This window comes from Cucurbita pepo, chromosome 9, assembly GCF_057944985.1.
Source record: "Cucurbita pepo subsp. pepo isolate OVF chromosome 9, ASM5794498v1, whole genome shotgun sequence".
Lineage (NCBI taxonomy): Eukaryota > Viridiplantae > Streptophyta > Magnoliopsida > Cucurbitales > Cucurbitaceae > Cucurbita > Cucurbita pepo.
The window spans coordinates 4,660,756-4,680,430 of record NC_141806.1 but is presented as its reverse complement, the minus strand read 5'-3'; the positions used below and the strand labels follow the sequence as shown (position 1 = coordinate 4,680,430).

General features: G+C 38.5%; 2 non-coding genes across 2 annotated transcripts; both read right to left on the bottom strand.

Moving 5' to 3' along the window:
• Positions 1–15,502: 15,502 nt before the first annotated feature.
• TRNAH-GUG (transfer RNA histidin (anticodon GUG)) lies at positions 15,503–15,574 on the bottom strand. The gene has a single exon. It is a non-coding gene; the product is annotated as a tRNA-His (tRNA).
• Positions 15,575–15,765: 191 nt separating this feature from the next.
• On the bottom strand, positions 15,766–15,837 carry TRNAH-GUG (transfer RNA histidin (anticodon GUG)). Its single transcript has one exon. It is a non-coding gene; the product is annotated as a tRNA-His (tRNA).
• Between the last annotated feature and the right edge of the window lie 3,838 nt (positions 15,838–19,675).

Here is a 19,675-nt window from a genome sequence, read left to right as displayed (position 1 = left end):
CCTCAATTGGTGGCCAATACGATCGATGGGAAGACGCCACACGAGGCCTGGTACAACAAGAAGCAAGCGGTACATCATCTCTGAGTGTTCATCTGCGTCACATATATGAAGATCACACGTCTCCACCTCGATAAGCTTGATCCTTGGGGGCTGAAGGTCATCTTCATCGGCTACGAACCCAGGAGCAAGGCGTACAGGCTCTATGATCCTGCGGGGGGTGAGCTCACTTATCGCGCGACGTCGTGTTTGACTAGAACACCTTCTAGCGGTGGAACAATGTGACCGAGGCAGACCAAAACCCAAATCAATTCACGATGGATTACCTCGTTATTGAGCTGAGAGAAGGAGGAGCACAGCGTCGGGCATTATCACCGTCACAACAGTTGTACCGGACACGCCTACACCTACACTTACCACAACTTCTACTACGCCCCCTTAACCAGTTGAGTTCCTAACACCACGTACTACGGACTCGACGCTGGATGCCAATCACGATGATGGTCTGGCAGCCAGATACCGAAGGATTGAAGACCTACTGGGAGGAGGTGAACCATAGGGACTGGCGGCGCGCGAGCTCTTAGAAGAAGTGGCTAAACCGCATGCCATTCGCGCGGATGAACCGAACTCGTTCGCCGAAGCAGGAAGGAACCCGTGCTAGCTGAAGGCAATGAAGGAAGAGATGACATCTCTCACTAAGAACAAGACGTGGAGTCTGGAGGACATCCCATCAGGACACCGAGCCATAGGGATAAAGTGGGTATCAAACTAAAACGAAACGAAGAGGGAGAAGTTGAAGTATAAGGCCGGTCTAGTGGCGAAGGGCTATGTCCAGAAGCAAGGAGTGGAGTTCAAAGAGGTATTCGTGCCAGTTGCAAGGTTGAAATCCGTCCGCCTGTTGCTGGCAATCGCGGCACATTGCTCTTGGGAGGTCCAGCACATGGACATGAAGTCCGCTTTCTTCAACGGATAGCTCAAGGAGACCGTCTACGTCTGACAACCACTTGGCTTCCTAGACAAGGACAACTTCGGCAAGGAACTGCGCCTGCACGAGGCACTCTACGGGCTTTGGCAAGCACCACTAGCCTAGAACGCAAAGCTCGATAATACTCTGCTGTCGCTGAAGTTCAAGAGCTGTGCCTCTAAGCATGGCATGTCGGCGAGCGGCGGCTGATTGTGGGAGTGTACGTCGACAACCTCATAATCATTGGAGGTGACATGGAAGTTTTTAGAAGATTCAAGAGGGAGATGTCAAAGAATTTGAAGATGAGCGATCTTGACGTGCTCAGCTACTACCTCGGCATCGAAGTACAATAGAGTACTGTCGGCATCACCATCGCTAAAGTGCGTATGCGAAGAAGCTGCTGGACACAGCTAGGTTAGCAGACAGTAGCCCTACAAGGACACAAATGGTGGCCCAGCTCCAGCTAAGTAAGGCCGGCACTACGATGACAGTCGACGCCACCAATTATCGCAGTATTTTTGGGAGCCTGCGCTATCTGGTAAACACACTCCCTGACCTCGCTTATTCCGTTGGATACGTGAGTAGGTTTATGAAGCACCTAACGAGGAGCATCTTATGGTTGTCAAGCGCATCCTACGCTATGTGGCTGAAACCAGAGGCTAGGGTGTGAAATACTGTGCAGGGAGAGGAAATGAGAAGCTTGAGCTGGTCGGCTATAGTGATAGTAACATGGTGGGTGACGTTGATGATCGTAAGATCACCACTGGGATGATTTACTTTATCTTAGGCAGTGCGATCTTCCGGCAATCAACTAACAAAAGTTAGTTGCTTTTTCTTCTTGCGAGGCAGGGTACATCACCGCTTCGACGGCGCAACACAAGGGGTTTGGCTTGCGCGACTGTTGAAAAAACTCATCGGAAAAGAGGGCGATCCACCAATGCTTTATGTGGACAACGAAGCTATAATCTCCCTGATAAAAAATCCAGTTTTGTTTGTTTGTTGGCCGTCAAGATTTGTTGGCCACTTTACCATTGCTTAATTTTATCTCTAGGCCCAACATTTGTTTGTTGGCCATCTTTAGGCCAAGATTAAGATTTTTGTTGGCCACTTCTACAATTTTATCTCTAGGCGTAAGATTTGTTTGTTGGTCGTCTTTAGGCGTAAGATTAAGATTTGTTGGCCACTTCGACCATTTTATCTTTAGGCCCAAGATTTAGTTGTTGGCCATCAAGATTTGGCTTGTTGGCCACTTCTGCCATTGCGCAATTTTATCTTTAGGCTCAATTTTTAACTTCTAAGTCTGTTACTGGACTGATAAACATACATGTCGATAAACATGTATGTTAACTTCTAAGTTAGGATCCTAATGAAAGTCGGATTCCTTCACTCAAAGTTCCTCCCTTTTCATACTCTCAATTACAGGATCAAATTTTTTTCAAATGGATACTGCTTTCGAATTTTCTGTCTTACCTTTTCCAATAAGTTCCATTTCAATGTATGCAATCTAGAAAATCGTATAAGATCATCGCATAGACGGACTATTTTTCTTGTTTTCTAACAAGTGTGTCTTAAGAAAAAGGGTTCGAATTTGCCATGAAATTGACGAAAATCGTCACTAGCATCCGTTCGTTACGTGACAAGGTGTAAAAGATCTTCATCCTAAAGAAGTTCATTCGAGATGTTCCCTCGAGATTCATGCAGATTGTTACCTCCATCGAGAAAATTAACGACCTTAAGAACATGTTGGTTGAGGAGGTCATTGGTCGTCTTAGGGTCCATGAGGAGAGACTTTGTGGCTATGAAGATAAAGATGAGGAGAAGCATGTCTTACTCACCCATGAGGAGAAGCATGTCTTACTCACACATGAGGAGTGACTTTGCATGAACAAAAAAGAAAGATGTGGTTGATTCTTCATTTTCAGGTACGAAGGGACATGACGACCACAAAAATGAAAGTAAAGGTTGTGGGCATGGTCGCAAACGTGGCAATAGAGGAGCCGTAAAAATACCTCACAAACCCAAGTCTCCACGGCCACAACGTGGAATTCTCACCACTAAACTACAACCACTTCAATATTTAGTACCAATGTTGATCTCGTCTTAACGTCTCATGATTGAGGGATAAACAAGAAAACTTCTAATTATTTCCATAAGTTTCATATCATCTCGTAACTCATTCTGATCCAATCCAAAAAGCAAAAAATAGAAAGTTGAATTGTGAACTTTATTTGAATTTAGTGTTTCTTTTTAGTTATGTTAATATGGTTGAATAGTTTGTAGCTAAAAAATTCCCATGATACATACGTGTTATTTTTAAGAATATGATGGTTTATGGTTAAAATAAACTAACGAACTCTTTATGATTTCCTACTAACATAATCATATATGTTGGATGATGGAAGTCCCACATCGACTAATTTAGGGAATGATCATGGGTTTATAAGTGAGGAATACTAACTCCATTGGTATGAGGCCTTTTGGGGAAACCCAAAGCAAAGCCATGAGAGCTTATGCTCAAAGTGGACAATATCATACCATTGTGGAGAGTCGTGTTCGTCTAACATGGTATCAGAGCCATGCCCTAAACTTAGTCGTGCCAATAGATTGATAAATCCTCAAATCCTCAAATATCGAACAAAGAACTCCTAAAGAAAAGGAGCCAAGCCCCTCCTCGAAGGCAGTCAAAAATGACTAAGACTCCAAAGGAGTCGAGCCTCGATTAAGGGAAGGCGCACTTTGTTCGAGGGGAGGTGTTGGATGATGGAAGTCCCACATCGACTAATTTAGGGAATGATCATGGGTTTATAAGTGAGGAATACTAACTCCATTGGTATGAGGCCTTTTGGGGAAACCCAAAGCAAAGCCATGAGAGCTTATGCTCAAAGTGGACAATATCATACCATTGTGGAGAGTCGTGTTCGTCTAACAATATCATCACCTAACTCATGGGCATTTGTTATTTTTAAGAAAATAGCTTTAAAAATTTATTTCATCAAACTCAATTTCACTTTCAAATGGCAACATATTTAATTCAAAAAGAAGTAGAAGTAATGTTTTTGAGAATTAAAAACAAAAGTGGGTACTAATTGTCCACCCCAAGCTTCCATGGTCACAACTAGTTTGATATTTAGCCAATCATTCATTATAGTCTAGTTTTTTGGGCTTATTTACAATCTTGTCATTCAATTCCAATGTTGATCTCGTCTTTAACGGTTCAAAATTACGGATATGCTAGCAAGCACCTAACTGTCTCCATATTATATTGTTCATATCATATATCAATAGAGTACGATGAGAGCCCATCTTGACGGTTAAGGTTAAGATAAGCTAGTAAACCATTTACTATTTTCTGCATAGTAACATGATTGTATCATCTCATAACTTGTGGGCATAAAAAACAAATGTGGCTGTTCGGATTCAAGCTCAAGTCTTCACAGCATAGCTACAACGTGGAATTCTTACCACTAAACTACGACCACTTTGATATTTAACCAAACATTCATCATAATATAGACTCTTGGGGCTCATTTATCAACTCATTGGCATGTGTCCAATCTAATGGTTGTGAACTCTATTCGAGGTGGAACAAGGACCACATTAAATGATTACCAATGTCATACTTATGAAGTCAAATGTGGCTGCTCGGATTCGAGCCCAAGTCTCTACAGCCACGACGTCGAATTCTCACCACTAAACTATAGCCATTTCGATATGTTGCCCATCATTCTTCATAATCTACAACAGATAATCATTGAGTTGTGAACTCTATTCAAGGTGAAACAAGGACCATACCGAACCATTACGAATGTCATACCAGCGGTTGTAGCTAAAAGCATAACAATGTTTCATGTCTGATCGCTTTATTAAAATTTGTGTTTCTATGTTTCATCTTATGTTATTGAGAATTAGAAAATAAATCTCAAATGTGGGTGCATGGATTCAAGCCCCGGTCTCCACAGCCACAACAATGTGGAATTCTCACCACTAAACTACAGCCATTTCGATAGGTTGCAAATCATTCTTCATAATTTACAACTCATCATTAGAAACGCATGTGTCTAATCCAATAAGAAAATAGAGGGTTGGGTTGTGAACTCTATTCGAGGTAGAACAAGAACCATACCGGACCATTACGAATGTCATACCATCGGTTGTAGCTAAAAGAAAAACAATGTTTCATGTGTGATGGCTTTGTTAAAACTTATGTGTCTATGTTTCATCCTTATGTTATTGAAAATTAGAAAACAAACCTCAAATATGGGTGCATGGATTCAAGCCCAGGTCTCCACGGGCGCAACAACGTGGTATTCTCACCACTAAACTACAGCCGCGATATTTAGCCCACTAGGATTGAAGTAGTCCATACCACCAGACCATTATGAATGTCATACTTGTGTTGTAGCTAAAAAGCAAAACAATGTTATGTGTGTGGCGGTTGGGATTTAGGCCCAGGTCTCACAACCACAACGTGGAATTCTCATCACTAAACTACAAGCACTTCGGTATTTAACCCATCATTCTTCATAATCTACAACTAATCATTAAAAAGGCATGTGTCTAATACAAACATGAAAATAGAAGGTTGGGGTATGAACTCTATTCGAGATGGAACACGAACCATATCGGACCATTAAAAATGTACTACTTGCGGTTGTAGCGAAAAAAAAGGCATGTGTCTAATCCAAGCAAAAAAATTGGGTTGTGAACTCTATTTGAAGTGGAACACGGATGTCTATGTTTCATCCTTGTACTATTGAGAATTAGAAAACAAATGTCAAATGTCTCTCGAACTCATCGTTAAACTAGGATTCAAGCCCAAGTCTCCATGGCAACAATGTGGAATTCTCACCACTAAACTACTACAGCCACTTGGATATTTAACCGTCACATCATTTTCATGATTAAAGATAAACAAAAAAACATCTAATTTGCTTCACCAGTTTGTTCATAAAAGCTCGTAGTGGTTTTGAGTTATGTTAAATGTTTCAATGGTTTGTAGCTAAAAAAAACAAATGGGGTTGGGATTCGAGCCTAGGTCTCCACGACCACAACGTAAAATTCTCACCACTGAACTACAACCACTTGGATATTCAGTCACCATTCATCATTTTCGTGATTAAGGATAAACCAACAAACTTCTAATTTTCTTGACGGGTTTGCTCATGAGAGCCGAGTTATGTTAATATGGTTGAATGGTTTGTAGCCAAAAGGCAAATGGGTTGATAAACGGTTAAGCATAAACTAGCAAACCCTTTATTGTTTCCTTCTAAAGTAACATGATCATAACATAAATAAAAAATAAAAAATAAAAAAACTCATTGAGACCACAACTTGTAATCTTCACCACTAAACTACCGCATCTACTTTACTACTGCATCTACTTTGATATTTAGCATATTAAAGATAAGCTACCAAACCTCTAATTATCTCCACATTATATTGTTCGTTAAAATAATGAAAAACAAATGTGGTTGTTGGGATTCGAGCTCAGGTTTTAGACAACAAGCTTCCATGCCCACAACATGAAATTCTCACCATTAAACTACAACTAAATTGATATTTAGTTCATCATTCATCATAATCTAGTCTCTTGGGGCTCATCTATCAACTCATCATTCAATACCGATGTTGATCTCGTATTGATGGTTCGTGATTAAGGATATGCTAGCAAGCCTCTAACCGTCACCAAGTTATATCGTCCATATCATATATTAATAAAGTACTATGAGAGTCTATCTTAACGGTTTAAGGTTAAGATAAGCTAGTAAACCATTTACCATTTTCTACATAGTAACATGATCGTATCATCTCGAGAAATTTAGAGAAATTTGTGGTGGAAACCGAGCAAACTTTGGTGGAAAGTTGAGCATTTCCCAACACGAAATGTAATAGAATGAGTATTTAAACTATTAAAAGGTCGATGAATTTTTTACGGACAATCTTATTATATATAAAAGTTCAATGGCGCCTGATTGTTTGCCTGATCGTAGATTGTTTTCTTGCATTCATGATCTATGGTAAATCTTTTAGAAGAAAAAGTTGGAGTCACTCGATACTCATAGATGGTGATCAAATAACACCTCCATACTCATCAGTTTCTTTCAATAAAATTCTTAAAACCCTCCCAATCGCTCGAGATTTTCATTTATTCCTTCAATTAGTAGATTTTCTTTCCTTCCTTTCAATGGGTGGTATTAGAATGAAGTTTTGATCTTTGGGACCTATGGGTTATGGGCCTGTTAGGATTGTACAATAACACACACTCTATCAAGATGAACACAAAGAACAAGAGAGACAAAATGATCTTGATCACAACGAACAAGAGAGACATAATACGAGGAATATTGGCTAAATGTTTATATTGATAACTTTAGGTATGTACACCAATAGAGAATACAAGTTAAGCACTGTCTCATGGGTATATATATGGATGTCGTTTACTATATATATATAGTTTAACGGATATAACCACCTACTGTATATAAATATCTACTCTATATTTCTTTACCAGCTTTTTAGTAGAAATAGTCGTTTACTCTGTATTTTCCACGTATAGTTTTACTAACTATGACAATTGAATAATTTATATATGGCAGCAGGCTCTACATCCAAAAATTCTCCGGAGACTGATCCAGTCAACCAAGAATTTCATTCTCAAACGACGTTTTCACTGCACCATACCAATTGAGGCTTTGCACAACCTCCATGTTCCAACGTCAACACATTTTGCCAACATGTTTGTTAGATTCTTTTCACTCCTTATCTTCTCCAAACACATATCATCTTCCACTAACCTGCGAGTGAAATGATATTGCGTTCTGTATTTTGTCTTTGAATGATAGACCGGGTTCCTCACCAACTGTATGACACTTTAACTATCTATATAAATAATTTTCTCGTGCTGCTTCTTGTCCAATTCTTCTAAATACTCTGTTATCCATATCATCTCCTTTACAGCTTCAGCTATTGCCACCTTCTCAGCCTCATTAGATGTAAGAGCAACACATTTCTGAAGCTTAGACATCTCATCATCCATGACTTGCTCTCACTTTGTTGTATCCTCCAACTGTAGGGCATCACCAAGGGACTCTGATTCCTCTTCATCAGCCAGCAACAGATAATGTAATGAAGGTGAATACATGTAACGCCCCTAATTCTCTATAACCTAATTAGTGACGTCACCCATGCATACATATCTCATTAAGCGGAAGCTCATCATAAATAACCTTGAAAGAGTCTTTCATAAATATTCATGAATCCAAAATAAAACCTAAACTCCGAAAATAAACCTTCAATACTGAATTCAAAATAAATCCAACTAAAACAATACTCAATGCTATAACTTAAAACAGTCTAATAAAAGTAAACTCCTAAAAATATCATGTCTCCAACTTCCATGGTGGCCTCAGCTCCGCTGTCAACCGTACATTGACGCCTTTCCTTTACCTGAAAAATATTGGTAGCACATGGCTTGAGTATTTTATGAAATACTCAGTAAGTCACCCCACTGTTGGGGTTAGGAATGCAAACACATTCAACATATGAGCGGGACCTAACTTTTCATAAACTTTTCATAGCCTTGGGCGCTTTCCTATTCTAGGCAGGGTTGGGTGTGTGGTACTCCTTCACACACGGCCCATGTACGTGTACATGGACCCACCAGGCGGGCTCGTAAACATACCCCCTGGGCCTGACTTGGTCGGACACAATGTGTTACACGTAGCCGGACACCACAGAACAGAAAAGGGCCCGCATGATATCATGGCGAACCTAAATATCGTATTTCATTCTTCCGTAACATAAAGGGGAAGAATCCTGATGCACGTGACATACATATATGCATGAGGTCCCTTAACGTATCTAACATGGCATTACATAAGCAGTGCTAACATCGCATTTACGTTTCTTACATCACATGGCATCTCACATGACTTACATTACATGACATATTACATAAACATTCCAGTTGCATAAACATCTCATGATATGACTCGATAATTCTACGTTTATCTATGGCATCGATCAACATATTCATGGCATATAATACTAACATCTCATTCATGACTTCACATAACATAAACAGTCAACCGTCAACATAATTCATACATCACATAACATACACAATCTATACATCACATAATCATATGACATAAATATGGTGCATGCAGGGGCCACAGGGCACGCACCATCATACAACACGTAGTAAGCTAACTCCAACAGTAAGGTCACTTACCTCGATGGTCTTGGTTGAAGTCACTCACAACGAGCTAATCCCGGCGGTTAAATACGTCCTATGAAAACCACATAAAAACTTAGAAACCTTTCATAACATACCCTAGCTAAACCTCATGCTATTTATAAAAAATAAACCCCCCGACCTAATCTGTCTTTAACGTATAGGAACCATACTGACCTCGGATGGTAAAACTAAGGGCAGAAACAGCTTCGAAAGGGCCAAAAACCTTGGAATCGATATATTATAGTGATACCTTGCTGCTAAGCCTAGCTACAGAACTGGCCAACTAAACCGCCAAGTCGAGCTGCGGGAATTGATGGAACCGAGCCGATTTCGTACACGTGCGAGCCGACCCGCACTGTGTACGCATGCGAAGCTGCCGAAGTTGCTAGGTGCGCGTCTGCAGCTCGACCCTATTCCAAAAACCTTGCCTTCCTTACCCGACAAGCGACGAAACTCTAGTTTCCGCCTTCCCGATTCCAGCGACGCGCCGACAATCCCACAACGTCCTCAACACCGAGACGGCCAACCTTCTTTGACACAATGATCCCAACATCAATGCCTTACTACTACTCGATTCTTCCTCCGAAGAGCAACCCCAACGTTTCCAGAGGAAAGTTTGGAGAGGATCCTTTTCAAGAGATGTAAAAGGTTGGACATAGGAATATAAAACTAATCTCAAGACATTACCAATAAGGCATACTAGGTTTCTAGGATAAAGAAATTTAGAGAAATATGAATGTTTCTCTTATGTAATAAAAGTCTCGCAGTAAATCTCTCGATTTACGGGAAGATTACATTTAATTATTTATTCTTTCCTTATTTGATTTTATTTTATTCCATAAACCCAAACCGTTACAATTTCTAATAACTTCTTCGTTTAAAATTACACCTTTTCGATGGGAATAAATGCATAACATAATATCTTGTCCTTTACAGAAATAAAAATAAAATCTTAACTAGATAAGGCAAAAATGGAAAATCTGAATCGTTACAATACATATCTTCGTAAATGATAGTTCTAGATGATCTTTTCAACACCTGCTGTCACTTGCTCCACCTCTGGTTCCTCAGCAACCGTCTAAGGAGTTTCTTGAGTATCTGCTCATCACTAGGTGAATCTTTCAACAACTCAACCTCAACTCTCACTTGCTTCGTTGTCTTAGAACCTTTCTTCTTTTTGTTCTTATACATGACATTTCATGAAGGGTCACGTCACAATGTCTCAGAACATTTCTATTCTTGGCATCCCAAAACCTGTACTCAAACATGTAAGGCCCATAGCCTATGAAGTAGCACTTCACAGCCTCAGCGTCAAGTTTGTCATTGTTCTAGCCTATGAAGTAGCACTTCACAGCCTCAGCGTCAAGTTTGTCATTCTTCTCTGGATCAATACGAACATACGCAATACAACTAAAAGTTCTCAAGTGATAGTACTTGAGTTCTTTTCCTATCCATACTTCTTCTGGCAACTTGAACTCCAAGGTTACTGACGACCCTCTATTATTCAAGTAGACTGCTATATTTACGACATTAACCCAAAATGTCTTTGGCAATCAAGAATGAATTCTCTTACTCCTTGTTCGCTCATTCAATGTTCAATTTATTCTTTCAACAACATCAATTTGTCTTGCTTTACTGGGAATTGCCTTCGTTAATCTAATTCTTTGAGCTGCACAAAATGCTTTGAATTATGACTTGTTGTACTCTCCTCTATTGTTAGACTTCAGACATTTACTCTTCAAGCCGATTTTATTTTCAACTTCAACTTTTCACTTCCAGAATGTAGCAAACACATCTGACTTGTGTTTCAGGAAATAAATGCACACCTTACTGCTGAAATTATTGATCAAGGTGACGTAGAACTTTGATCCGCCAAGGGATGAAACTAGAGATGGTTTCCAAACGTCTATATTGACTATTTCTAACCATACTATCTTCAATTCTCTAGTAATCTTTGTGAAACTAGCTCGTTTTTGTTTGCTCATAATGTAGTTCTCATAAGAACCCATATCAACAAATTTCAGACCTTCTAAAACTCATTTCGCACAAGCATCTTCATTTTTTTGGCGCTCACATGTCCAAGTCTATTATTCCATATACTTGAATTTGAAGCACTCTTAGCAACAACAACCATGTTCATATACCCTGCAGTGGTGTATAAGTTTCCAGATTTTATGCCACGTGCTACCACCATAGCACCCTTCAAAATCTTCCATGAACTCTTCCCAAACTTTGTTGCATAATCTCTACTATCCAATTGACCAATAGAGATCAGGTGCTTCGTGAGACACGAATTATATCTGACATTCTTTAATGTCCCACTGATTTTCTGTCGAAGTTATGCGGACATCCCCTTTTCCTTCAATCTCAAAATCTTTGTTGTCACAAGATACACCTTCTCAAAATTTCCAGACTTGAAATTTCAAAAGAGCTCTTTATTTGGAGATGAATAAAAAGATGCACCTAAATCCAAAATCCAGGATTCAATCAGACTGTACGCGCTGATGATTAGAGCATCCCTAATGTCTTCAGCTGAATTTATAGAATCATCATCATGTTCTGGTTTGTGATCATGCTTCCTCTTTGGTCTTATACAATTGTCTGAAAGTGATATTTTTCTCCACAACTCCAACACATTACATTTGGTCTGTTTTAAAATTTTTCCCAGTTCTTCGATTTTGATCGATTTTTTTGACACTTCATTTACTTCTTTCCGTTTGGTCAACACTGAGAGCACCACCAGATGAATTCTCAATTTCTCGTTTTCGAATACTTTCGCTGAGAAATATATCTCAAATTTCATCGAACATCATTTTCTCATATCCTCGAGAACTACTAATTGCGGCAACTACTGTATCCCACGACTCGTGTAAAGATGGCATAAAAATCAATGCTTTAATTTCACTTTCGAAATTAATTTCCACAAAACTCAATTGGCTTACAATCATATTGAATTCATTTATATGATCCGCAAGAGATCCACCTTTCATACATTTGAAGATTGAACAATTTTCGCATCAAATACACCTTGTTAATAGTCGACAATTTTTCGTACATATTTGACAGTGCCTTCAATAGATTTGACGTTTTCTTTTCCTTGATTATGTTGAATGCTACGTGAATGGCCAATGTCAACCAAATCAATCTGGGAGCCTCACGATTCTTGAACTTCCACTGTTCCGTGGTCAGGTATCCGACTTCACCCCCAATAGGGGTTCGTGAAGATATTTCTGGTACAAATTATCTTCAATTTGCATCTTCCAAATACCGAAATCGAATCCAACAAACTTTTCAATTCCAATCTTTGAACTATGGGCATGATATAGAGTATATAAATATATCTAGTAGGCACAACTCATTTGTAGGCTTTCATCACATCCTTGACCTAGCAAGACACCAGGGTTTACTCATCATCACTTTTTTGTGCGTAAAAAAACTCTCTCTAACAAGTGGGGACAACATGTGCTACAATTGTTTTGATAAGCAGTCTTAGCTCAGTGATAGAGCACGTGGATTTTAACCACGTGGTCGTGGATTCGATCCCCACGGATTGTGCTATATAAATTAAAAATATCTGCAAAGAACCCAACGACTCTTTGTCTCGAGAATAGTCTTTAGGACTATCAATATATACCACCAACCTAATACAAAATATGGGTATAAAAATATACCCAATAAGCAATACTCATTTAAATAACTCTATCTAACAAGTGGGGACGGATGGTGTTAATATAACACATACGGAAGCAATTTGGATCTTAGGCACTTTTAGAACATCAATTATAGTAAATAACTAGCATGTTCATAAGTATTAAAACTTAATGAGTTTGAATACTAATCTTTTGTAGTTCAAACTTGTTTTTCCTCACGAACCGGTTTCGAACCACCACTAGTGTCTTCTCCACTATCCTCCGACCTTAGAACGGGATTGTGGAATCCGGTGAGTGACTAAACTTGGGAGGGATTTTGTATATATGAAGAGAGTGTTTGTGAGAGGTTTTTCTCAAGGTTTTTCACCAATAAGAAGAAGACCTTCCATGCACCATGATCACTCTATTTAAAGAGTCATGTTTGCATGTTCATGCAAATTTGATATCACCAAATTTTGACACTTAAAATTCCACTCAAATGTGTGGGATTATGTGGCAAGCATGCATGTTTGAGTTAACCAAATTTTGACACTCAAAATTCCACTCAAACTTGTGGGGTTTATTTAGCAAGCATGCAAGTTTGGTTAAACCAAATTTTGACACCTCAAAATTCCACTAACATGGATTTTTACATTAAATGAAGTCAACATTTTGACTTTCTTCATTTTAATTCAACAATTAATTTGAATAATGAATTTCAAATTAAAGTAACATTAAATGATTAATTAAACTATTTAATTAATATTTAATATTAATTCAAATGTCAATCCCAATCAATTCCGACACATAATTGATTAAGATATTTAAATCTTATTTAAATATCTCAGATTCTCTCCTTTTGTTTAATTCGTAAATAAAACAAAAATGCGGTTAAATATATCGTATATATGTAGCGCATATTCCCTAATTTGAATTCGAAGACTTCGAACTCACTCGTCACACTGTTCTATGGTTTAGTCCGATATGAGCTAGCAAAGGGACCTAATGGACCTATAGATCATGGGCTCCAACGATCCAAGATTAACCGGCTAAACTCATCAACCTTGTTAACCAACATTCGTTAACTACTAGGACACTCCACTATAGCCTAGTAGTTGCACTCCCCTCACTATAGATATATTTCTGTCCATTTGATATAACCATGATTAGTAAGTCGATCCTTCACAGGTTGTTCGTAACTAGAGCTGGGTCAATTTACCGTTTTACCCCTAAAGTTACTTCTTGTTCCTTATGTCTCACTGATTCTGTAATGAACAATTGGTTTGTGGTCCAACCAGTAAACCGAATCCCTCTCAGGACAATGAGAGGGTGGGGCCCCTTGTTCAAGACCTGGAGTCAGTGCTTAAGGGAACTACCTTTCTTCTATCCCTAAAAGTGGGTAGGAGTGAATTCCATCTTGCACCCCACGTCCCCAGCCATTCACCCAGTCTTGCCCCTGAAATGGGAGGCCTATTGAGTCGGCGAACTAGAGTCACTCTCACCCATGCAAATCTAAGGATAATTCCGAATAAACAGGAGTTCATGGTTAGCTCAGGATTAAAACCGAGTTACCTAGGTTATCGAATGAAAAGAAAATCAGTCTCAACAGTAAACGACATTATAAAGTGAGAGTGGTTTTCTTCATGGTTCGATCTTATGCAATACTCATTGCATAGGATGCCCCCACTCACATGCCTCCACATGTACAATTTAGTGATCACATTGTTTATATCATATACAAAAGTGGGCCGCATCCATAGTGTCCCCAGAATAAGGTACTCAGCCTTATCCTTATACTATAAATCATTTTGACTATATACTTGAACTTGATCCACTCTTATGTCTCTACATATAGTTCAAGTAATCATACTATAGTCAGAGTGTTCTTAGTTTATTGGATTGAGATTAATGATCGTAAAGTTCACTTTATTCAATAACAATCTTTACTGAATAAACAACAATAATAACTTTATTGAAAATAGAATATGTTTTTGTTTACAAACTATGAGTTTTAGGACATAAAACCCAACAGGGACAACACATGCTAGCAAGGTTGTGACAAGCAATCTTAGCTCAGTGGTAGAGCACGTGGCTTTGTCCATCATTGGCCTAGCGAAGGCACCATGGTTTACACTCATCATCGCTTTTTTCTGCCTCAAATAACTCTATCTAACAGGTGGGGAAAACATGTGCTACCATGGTTGTGACAAGCCATCTCAGCTTGGTGGTAGAGCGGGTTGCTTTTATCCACGTGGTGGTGGGTTTGATTGATCCCCACATATAGCGCTAGAAATCAAATAACTCTTTCTAACAAGTGGGACAACATGTGCTATTAGGGTTGTTACAAGCCATCTTAGCTCAGTGGTAGAGTGAGTGACTTTTAACCATGTGGCCGTGTGTTCAATCCCTTTAGTTGGAGCTATAAATTAAACTCAACGACTAGTCTTTAGAACATTATACCCAGCAAGCACAATTATCATTTGAAGGCCTACAAGGTTTACTCTCATTGTCATGTTTTTTTTTTTTTTTTTGCCTCTCAAACAAGTGGGAACACTTATAGTTATGTTTAAGAATACGTTCCTAAATTTGATTTTTGCTGGGATTCAAGTCCATGTCTCGAGGGATAAACAAGCAAACTTCTAATTCTTTCCTTCAGTAGCATCTCCTTGCAAATGTGGCTGCTGGGATTTGAGCCCAGGTCTCCATGGCCACAACGTGGAATTCTCACCACTAAACTACAGCCACTTGGATATTTAGCCGACATTCATCACTTTCATGATTAAGGATAAACCAACAAACTTCAAATTTGCTCGTTGGTAGCTATAAAAAGTAGATGTGGCTGCTGGGATTCGAGCCTAGGTCTCCACGGCCACAACGTGGAATTTTCACCACTAAACTACAGCCACTTGTGCTCTTTGGTAGCTATAAAAGGTAGATGTGGCTGCTGAGATTCGAGCTCAGGTCTCCACGGCCACAACGTGGAATTCTCACCACTAAACTACAGCCACTTGGATATTTAGCCATCATTCATGGCTTTCATGATTAAGGATAAATCAACAACCTTCTAATTTGCTTCACCAATTTGTTCATAAAAGTCAATCGGGTGGTTTAAATTAGGTTAATATGCTTCAATGGTTTATAGAAATAAAAAAAAAATCAAATGTGGCTGTTGAGATTTAAGCCCAGGTAGGTATCCACAATCACAACATGAAATTCTCACCCTTAAACTACAACCTCTTGGATTTTTAACCCATCTTGACATGATCCCATCATATATAGCTTTTATACATGGTATAACCTATCATAACATAACATAGCATAGTATCAAATAACATAGTATAGTATAGCATAGCATATCATATCATTCATACATATGACATATGCTGGAGCCATAGGACGAGCCATCATATATAATACAATTTATCCAACCAAGCTAATAGTGGAGTCACTTACTTGGTTTGCCCAAGACGATGTTATTCAACCATTCATTTTGAGTAATTGCCATCCATTTTGATTCCAACAAAACCTTGGCCACGAATATTACTTAAAGCCTTGTGGAGATTAAGTCTGAGTCTTGTGGAGATTAAGTCTAGACACTTGAATCGTCAAAAAGCATCAAGAAATAAGGAAGAACTCAAGGTAAGTTTTTGAGTTTTTCATTCTTAGTTTTTCTTGAGAGATGGGAGATTCAAGGAGATTCATATTACAAAATTTAGTAGGTTGATCTAGAAAGTATTTTGCATATTTTTCGTGATGAAAATTAGAGTCGAATAGAATTAGAAGGAGTTCTGGTGTTTGTTGAGAAACAGTAATTTTGAATGAGAATGTAGGTCAATTTTGAATGAGAATATCTCTTCTATGGTTGGAAATAAACTACAAGAAAAACATCTTTGTAATAATGGATTATTTACTCTAATACTTTGGTGGAGGAACCAAGTTGATTCAAGTTTGCTATGAAAAGTAATGAAAATATAAAGAAAATTGGAAAAAATCATAAAATTCTTCAAATTCTAAAAATTAATTGTGTAGATGGAACATTCGATTGACGCGTCAGACATCGAGCAGTGAAACGCGGCGAAGCTAGCGGTGGAAAGATGTCGAACTATAGGAGTAATGCGTCTGCCAAGCGTGTGGACAGGTGTCATGATTTGACTGGAACAATGCATTAGACTTCCACGGGAGACGCATCGCTTAGGCCTAACCTAATTTGACCCTAAATTGTGACCCTTCAACCCGCGTGCGACTCAGTTCAGTACCCACCACCAGATCCATGATTTGACCTGATCAGAGCGCCTATTAGTGAGCACTACATGTTGCCACTAGAAAATTCATGGGTAATTGTCGCGCTCGTTGGGGTTCAAAGTCGAGTGTTGACTGCGTGCTGCCCATATGCTCGCACATGAGTCTCCACGCATTGTTGCGCGCGTAAACTTCGAATGTACATTGAGAATTGTTTTACAATCGTTTTGTCTCCCGATCCACTATTTTTTCGTCCCAGTTGCAATTTGACCTTAATGTCACTTGAATCAGAATCAATGAGTGAATTTTCAAGAAATTTGGAGCCTCCAATAAGTGAAGGCATGTATGATCTTGGTAAGTAGCCACAGATTCTTTAGGCAAGTAATATTTTAGGGAACACTAGAACGTGTTATCGTACAAACATATCTTGCCTTAGGTGTTCAAAATATGCATGTTTAAGACTCTAGAAGGGTTATTTGGATGAGAACACTATATATGTTATGAAAAATGACTGAAATGCCCCTGGGATGAGAATTTAGGTACATGCCTACTTTAATGATTTTTGTTGTGATTGAAATGAGGATATGATATTGTGATATGTACGTTGGGCAATTGATAGATGTTATTTTCCGGTTGAGTTTGCATGAATATTTCGTCCTTACGTGATTTATATTAATATCTCTATAAAAAGTTGAACGAATATTTTGAAAATATTCTCCGTTCTTTATATGATTGATAAGAGTATCTTCCTAGTTAAGTTGAGGGCGCTAGAATTAGAGCGATTTTCTAGTTGACCTAGAACAATATACTTCTAGAGTACCAAGCCCCAAAGGATTGTGAGCATCAATCACAAGTATAGATATAAGAGCACCAAGAGGTTGGGATAGCCCTATGATGTTAGTCCTGAATGTCCTAAAAACGATAGACAATATTTAAAGCATCTAGACGCCTTAAAAACCTAGTAAGCCTCCTTAGCAAGATTGATTTGGAAAGCCTTATAGGGTTATTGGTATTATGAACGATGTAACCAAAACCTCCAAAGAAATTTGAGTTACTAATGTGTGAGGGACGGATCAAGGTTGATGTCTCAATTTCGTAAACTAGTCCTAAGTAAGGGCTTGACACCACATAGATAATTAGCTCTTTTATTCCATGTAGAAATGAGTCATGGCTGACACCTCAATTCTATAAGTTGGTCCTAAAGAGAGACTTGGGATTACACAGGTAGTTATCTTAAAGCAAAGTATTTCTATTGCATGTAGAATCAAGTCAAGGCTAAAGTTGCGATTCTGTAAATCGGTCTCGAAAATGACTTGAGAATACATAGGTAGATATCTAAATGTGAGTATTTTTATTACGTGTAGAAACGAAACATGATTAACACCGTGATATTGTTGCTTACTGGGTATTTTTATACTCACCCATATTTTTTTTCAAGTAGTCACAGGTTACCGGTCGAGGTGGGAGAGTGTTGAGGAGCCGTGCTTTTACATAGGGATGTCAACCGAGGGCATCAGTTTAGCCAATATTTTCATGGGTTGTTGTACTATTGTGTATGACATTCCCATTTTTGGTTTGTAAACTAACGTGAACAAAGTCTCTTTTGTATTTTTTATTTTGGATTTTTATTTCAAGAATGATGTGGTATGATTTTAACTCATGTGAAATTTTTACTTTTTTTTTTTTGTTTTTTTGTTTTTTTTTGTTTTTTTTTGTTTTTTTTTTTTTGTTTTTTGTTTTTTTGTTTGTCTTGTCTATTATTGCCTTGTTCTTTTAGTCATGGTTTGAGATTTAAAACCTTAAAAATGGAGTTGTAATAAGTTCTGATATTAGCTGACAATTGGTTGTATTTGTAGATGAAAGCTTCCTTCAGATACAACTGAATGATTGACTCATCACCTATCGTTAAGATATTGTGGGTAGCCTTTCTCTTCCTAAAATTGTATCCTTCGACTCAATCGATGCCTCCAGAACATTGGAGTTAGTCGTCTTTCAATCCAATCCAAGCGGGTGATACTTACAGAAGTCCCTGAGGTACCTAGGCTCTCTTGACTTGCTAACATTGTTTTTGTCGTATCAGTTCTCCACATTTGTTGTAGCAACATGAATCAGAGACCATAGGGTCTCCATGGACATCATCACCATATGGGAGGACAAAATATAAGAAGATATTAAAGCACAATCAAGCTATCTTAGCGTCACAAAAAACATGCATCAATTTCAGGGGTACTAAGTGATGCTACTAGTTACTCAAGCTATGACTTACATACATAGTTGTAAAAAGCCATCTTAGCTCAGTGATAGAGCATGTGACTTTTAACGACATGGTCACAGGTTTGATCCCCACAAATGGTGCTATAAATTAAATAGTTTGGAAGACATATCAACATATACCAATCTAATAAAAAATATGGGTATGATATAGAATATAAAATATACCTAGTAACCTCAAACTCATTTGTAGGCTCATCACATCCTTAACCTAGCAAGACAAACAGTTTACTCATCATTATTTTTTTCTGCCTCACGAACTCTCTCTAACAAGTGGGCACAACATGTGCTACCATAGTTGAAAAGAACTTAATGACTCCTTATCTTGAGACACCA